This window comes from Haliotis rubra, unplaced genomic scaffold (assembly GCF_003918875.1).
Source record: "Haliotis rubra isolate DU_JTF1 unplaced genomic scaffold, ASM391887v1 Scf2078, whole genome shotgun sequence".
In the NCBI taxonomy this organism is placed as follows: domain Eukaryota; kingdom Metazoa; phylum Mollusca; class Gastropoda; order Lepetellida; family Haliotidae; genus Haliotis; species Haliotis rubra.
The window spans coordinates 61021-66240 of record NW_025766090.1 but is presented as its reverse complement, the minus strand read 5'-3'; the positions used below and the strand labels follow the sequence as shown (position 1 = coordinate 66240).

The 5220-nt window shown below is 39.3% G+C and overlaps 1 long non-coding RNA gene across 1 annotated transcript; it reads left to right on the top strand.

The window, feature by feature from the left end:
* The first annotated feature begins 1527 nt into the window (after positions 1 to 1527).
* Positions 1528 to 5220, top strand: LOC124276261. The gene is made up of 3 exons (XR_006898465.1): positions 1528 to 1631; positions 3987 to 4056; positions 5015 to 5220. It is a non-coding gene; the product is annotated as an uncharacterized LOC124276261 (long non-coding RNA).

The following is a 5220-nucleotide window of genomic DNA, read 5'->3' as shown; positions in this document are numbered from 1 at the left end:
CTACCGTAAATCTAGACTGACTGACTGAGTTTGGTTTTACGCCGCTTTTAGCAATATTCCAGCAATATCACGGCGGGGACACCAGAAATGGGCTTAACACATTGTATTGCCCATGTGGGGAATCGAACCTGAGTCTTCGGCGTGACGAGCCAACGCTTTAAATCCACTAGGCTACCCCACCGCCCTCCGTAAATCTAGAGAAAATAGTGTCAGCTCCTGGTCAGAGATAGATAGACTAGCGGCGTCCAGGAGATTTCTATGGTCTACCTGAACAGCAAAATGAATCGTTTGAGTCGTGTAAGGATTAATATTGTGCTCAGTTTTGAATCGACATATGGAGTGGAGTAAAAGGCGATATTTTATGGGCGCATTGCATAGGTAGAAACTCCAAACCCGATAAACCACGCCCACTTATGTCCAAGTTTAATCACACTGATGAGAAGACCTCTGAACTCAAACATCGAGAGACACGTTGAGAAGTAGTGGGATAGGCGTAGCTAACGATCCACACAGAGAGACACGTTGAGAAGTATTGGGATGGGCGTAGCTAACGATCTCACAGAGAGACACGTTGAGAAGTATTGGGATCGGCGTAGCTAACGATCTCCACAGAGACACACGTTGAAAAGTAGCGGGATAGGCGTGGCTAACGATCTCACAGAGAGACACGCTGAGAAGTAGTGGGTAGGCGTGGCTAACGATCTCACAGAGAGACACGTTGAGAAGTAGCGGGATAGGCGTAGCTAACGATCCTCACAGAGAGACACGCTGAGAAGTAGCGGGATAGGCGTAGCTAACAATCTCACAGAGAGACACTCTGGCTGACCTTCGTAGTAAAAGGACTCGATGCCTACAAGAACGGTAGACTGGAAACAAGACCAATGCAAGACAGCGATACACCTTGCAGATTCCTTCAAGTCAAAGCCAGTGTCTAGAGGTCCTGAGCTGAACAAAGCACAGACACTGACATCATCTCCCACCCCCATCAGGCGCTTTTACAGCCCTGACCCGGGGTATATACATCAACCCCGAACCCCGAGGGACAGCAGTTAGTCGCGGAGTAAGCGCCCAACCCCCGAGGGGAGATCTGCTAGGGAGGATGACAGCTAGGCCAGGTCCATATGTCACGAACAGACCAACCAGGTGCTCAGGTAACTGGACTTTAATTCCCTACTTAAATATGTTTCTTGGAACACCGAAGGATCTATATCCAAAATCGATGACACTGGATTTTATCGAATGCCTTTCAAGCTAGATCAGGTTAGAGCACTTCCTCAACTAAATGCGTATGAGATATACGTAGCAAAAAGCTTATAAGATTGCCAAGGCTGGTAGAGTCTCGGGCGGAGTTATGCTACTTGTGCACAACTCAATTGCAGACTACTGTCAACAAATGGAGACCAGCATACATAATGCCCTTTGCCTTAAGATAGACACGTTTGTTCCAAACAACGATAATAGACTATAAAGATGTATATTATTTTTGGGAATGCATACTCCAACGGTTGGCTCCACATTTTATGTTACAGCTGAGAAAACCACACCTATAGATCAGCTGGACCACTGGCCTTTCCTGAAGAACCGACTGTCCCCATATAGGCAGTCATGTGACAAGACCCCCAATAAATTTGGTGAGCTGTTGCTTGACCTGTGTTTTACCCATAATGTATACACATTCAACGGGAGAGCAACTGGAGATAGTTACGGTAACTTTACGTATATAGCTCAGCAAGGTTGCAGTGTTGTAGATTATTTTATTCGTTCTGTCAATATGACACCAATTATATGTTAGTCGATTCCAGAGTAGAATCGAAACACATGCCAGCATGTCGTCATTTTATGAAATCAGCTGATTATGACCAAATTCCTTCTGACTCTAACAAACCCCAGAGGTATACATATAGACGGAACTCCTCCATGTCTGAAAAGATTCGTAAACAAATTATCTCAGTCATGTCAGTTACTCACAGATTTGTCAATGCTCATATATTCCGATTTTAATCTCGCTGTTAGCAAATTTGAAGATATTGTTTTATCCTCTGCTGACTGTATGGAGGAAACCACGTGAAAGTGGTAAGCCACAAAGAGAGAGTGAGTGACTTTGGTTTAACAGCGTCGTGTTCGAAACGTCGTGTTCTATACTTAAAGAAGTTGGCTGCCATATATACTTGTTCTATCTTCCAACTTCTAAAAATATATATCGTCATATTGAAAGCCCAAGGAATGAGGCTAACAGAACTATGTTGCCTCGTGTAGATTTTAGTAAGGATAGTGCCATGGACGGTGAGAGAGTCAAATACATGCACGTGCGTTTGATGACATAACGGCTCTCATGGGTCTAATTGAGTGTATTTCTGACGATCTTGCGGGCTTGTCATGGAGATTGTATGTGCGCTTCTAACATGTGTAATTCGCTACGAGTTTAAAACAATAATATTATATCTGTATGTAGCTAATCAACATTATTCTTTAACATCGGGTTTATATTTCACATCTCTGGGGATATTTTGGTCTCACTTTGTTTTGTCATTCATATGTCTTTCAGCGAATTCATTTAAAAATTCCACCAGAGGTGTGACAGCAAGGTTACACGGGTGTTCAGTTTGTATATTCAACAAAACAGTTCCTATAAGTGAATATTAAACCCTATTTAGAAAACATGAAAATATGTCTTTAACAAATATGTTTCTGTCCTTCTGTCAGTTGTATCAAAGAGGTTTAATTCTTAAAAATAAATAAGTAAAAAACCAACAAAATAAAAAACAAACAAACAAAAAAAAACACCAAAACAACAGCAATACTATATACCAGTGCTTCGGGTGATATTAGGAAACATTTTAATCAAACGGGAATAGAGTTACCGTTCTTGTGTAAAGTAGTTCTGATGTTCATACGCCAATATGAAATCATTCTAGAGGGGCACGAGTCGTCATTCGGCTTGCCCCTGGAATTACACAAGTTGAACTGGTCAAGGATTATGGACCTGAACTGAAAATGTTGGAATACACGAAGAAGAACAAAGGGCAGATGACTCTGATACTACCATTGTGGACATGAGAGCAGAGGCCTATTCCCTCTGGGGAGGGAAGACAACAAACCCCTTCCTGACCAGGATTTAGAAGAAGTACAAGAAGAACAGGAAGTGACTACATGCAAAGATGTCTCCACACAAACCCTGATCACCAGGGAGCTACTCACATCAATGCAGAACATCATCGACATCGAAACTGTTATCCAAACACTCAATTGTAGTTAGTCAGTCAAACTTTTCATCAGTCATGTTTATGAATTTTATGGAAGTTTGGACTCCAGCCTGAGTTTTTTAAGGAATATCGAGTGGAGTTATTCAGAATGGCTTAGTGTTAGAATTGTGTAGAATTCAAAGTTGTAACAGTTTGAAAAGAACAGTTCTTTCTGATTGGGTTTGTAGACTAGTCAGGTTGAACATGCCCTCGCTCGGAAAATATACTGAACACTGGCGTGTGATGGGAAAAACCGTGGTCAAAAGAAACAAAATTACAGAAATGAAATTTTCGATGTCCCAACTAGTGCTGAAAAAGACGTAGTTGCTCCACAGAAAAGTTTTCAACAAGAACTGGAAATGGAAACTGTGAAGAAACTTGCAAAAGATGTTGTTGTTTTCTTTACTTTTGGTCAGTTAACCTAATGAACCAACTGTTTATCTTTTACATCTTTTGTTTTTCTACTAACCTGTAGCTGAACATTTTTTGTGGTTGAACATGCTAGTTCGCTTCCATTTCTTACTAACATTTGTAATCATTCAAAAGATATGTAATGTATTGTAATATTTCAAACGCATTCAACATCCCAAAACCATTCGTAGACGAAATATCAGGAATATCTATTTATTCTAAATCAAATTAATATAAAATTAATATCCGTCTGCAATAAAAGAATAAATGGTTTTCTTTAAGGCATGAAAAAAGAAGTAATTATTCATGGTTTTTCTTTTCCTTTTTTTTCAGGGCCATTGACTCAGCGATGTACCTCTGAAATCAGAAGAAATACAGAAGCTACGCCTGATGCTTTAATTTGGTTTGTGTTATGATTTAGCACACTAGTAGTTGTGTCATCACTTCTTAGATGGTTGAAAGACAAATGCAGATATCATATAACATCACTATTGAAAATATTAAATATTTTTTTTCTCATGATGCCTTATCTATGTTCTATATATGTTATATATACCAATATGTTCTTGCATATGTTTTAAATGCAGATATCTACCACAGTCTCAAGCGATAATCATTCACAGCTTGAGTCATTCTGTCTCATTAAATGTTCATTATTTTTGTTTGTTCATAATAACCATTTACTTTAAAAACAGACAAAGATTAAATAAATGCAGTATTTCCCATTCCAGTTGTAAGTGTTATTTGAACTATGGAGAACAAAGTGGGTTTTTAAATTTACTCGTCTTTGAAATAGCCTGTTTTATAAACAAAAGTCCTTTTTGTGCATAATAATTGTTGAATTATATTTCCACACATCAATTCATCCCCATAAAACCAAAGATACTTGGACATGTTTTCTCAAAATTTGGGTCAGGAAAAATTGCACGTGACCAGTGGAGGTTAAGAAATGACAGTATTTACAGTTCCATAAATAATAATGAATAATAAAACAGAGGAAGAATATTGATTTAGTTATATTAAAATGGCCTGGACATGCTAAGTTTACATTTAAGTGAGTGAGTGTGTGAGTGAGTTAATATTTAACGTCACATCGGCAATATTTCAGCCATATCGTGACGAGAACATTTTTCGTTGAAATAGAATATGTATATATTATAAAACTTGCCATCGAAGGACAGTAAAACAACTAGAATATCACAATTAGATTTTAAAACTAGTGTGGAAGGTTAAAATTAATAGCACTATTAGGACAATACAAGATAAAAACATGCTATAGATCGCCAACAACTGAAGGCCGATCACCATACTAGGGACCATGGGGACTTACAGTACCTTTGCTACCTTGACTCTCTGTTCAGACTCTTGAGACTCTTGAGTGAGAAAGTACAGGAAACCACTGGACATCCACTTCAGCCAACTAGCATCCAAACAGACTTTGAAATCGCCGCCATCAGAGCCACAGAAGCAGTGTTCCCAAATAGTGCTCGAGGGGTGGCATTCCCATCTGAGCAAGGTCGTCATGAGAGCTCATCCAAACAGCTTTGAGTTGGTGAAGGTTCTTCAG